The following is a 1,413-nucleotide window of genomic DNA, read 5'->3' on the forward strand; positions in this document are numbered from 1 at the left end:
TAAAAAGCCATCAAAATTCTGGTAAAGTTAATTGTGTCCCTTTTAAAGTAAAAATCTTTAAGCTGTAAATAGCTTTAAATCCAAAAGCAAGCCAAAAAACATCTCTAGTCATGCAAATTATCTAATTAATAAAGTAACAGCCACTAAAACCTGGGCTAGCTAGAAAACAAATACAAAAAAAAATGGGGTAATTCCTCTGTTTTGCCTAAAATCAACAAAGGTATTTGTATATTTTAAACAATAACTAACTGCCCAGAAGGGGTAGACCTCTGTTTTTTTGACTTTCAAATAATCAAAAAAACCTAATGCCAGCTGAACAGCATTCAACGTACCATGCATTTACTGGCACAATAAAAATTACGTTTTATGTTCCTGTCTTGTGGTGTTTGTCTCATGGCCAGAACTGTTGTGTTTAATATTTTCATAAAATAGTCTAGTTTAAAATCAAACAAAAGGGTTAAATCAAAAAGCAAATACTTGTTTTTTTCAACTTAAAATACAAAGTGTTTAAATAAATAAATAATATGTGATTGTGGCAAATTCAGGCCAATTAGCTACCTGGAGAGGGGTAACAATTAGCCAGGAAGGCTTAGCCAGCAAAATAAGGTTCAGCTGGGGCAGGGGTTGGGAAGAAACTAATCAGGTTCAGCTGGCCCCAGTTGCTAGAGACCTTTTTTAAACCCTCCCTGACAAGGAAGCCAGGGGGGAAGGAGGACGAGAGAAGCAGGGCAGCTGCCAGCAAGGAGGGACAGCTGAACCCTGAGACTCGCTGCAGGACGGAGGGCATTCTCCCCAGGGGGGGAAAAGAAACTAGAACTGGGAGGCTGGCTGAGAAGGAATCAGCCCGGCCTTGTGAGATTGAGAAGGGTTTTTTTTTCCCTTGTGCCTAGCCTGTGCCTCTGAAGCTAGGACGGACTGAGCTAACAAGCAGAGGGGCAGGTATTTTGCCACAGTGATATACTAAAGTCTAATACATTTGCTTAAATAAAAAAAAAATTATTGGCCAAATCTTTTAATTAAAAAAATGGTTGTTAAAATTTGCATACCAATGGTCTTTAAAAGCAAAAACATATAAAGTTACCCCACTCCCCATATTGTACATAAAATCCTTCTGGCTATATCAAATTTCTAGCCAAAGGGCTGAAAAGGGTGAAAAGCTATTAAACACCAGAGGCTGTACTAAATAAACTCCTCAAAGTGGGTGTGCTTGTCCCGGCTTGTTGCTCCAAAGCTCTGTAATCAAGTTATTTTACTAAAAAAGTATATGTAGCATCTATTAAATAATAAAACAAATGTACTGTAGAAGGGCATTGTGTATATATTCATAATTTTAAAAATGTATAAATAAAAACTAAAAGTTTCCTTTATAAATTAAAAAAAGTAAAAAAAAATTACTAAAAAAAAATTAGCTAG

This window comes from Mauremys mutica, unplaced genomic scaffold (assembly GCF_020497125.1).
Source record: "Mauremys mutica isolate MM-2020 ecotype Southern unplaced genomic scaffold, ASM2049712v1 Super-Scaffold_100070, whole genome shotgun sequence".
Classification (NCBI taxonomy): domain Eukaryota; kingdom Metazoa; phylum Chordata; order Testudines; family Geoemydidae; genus Mauremys; species Mauremys mutica.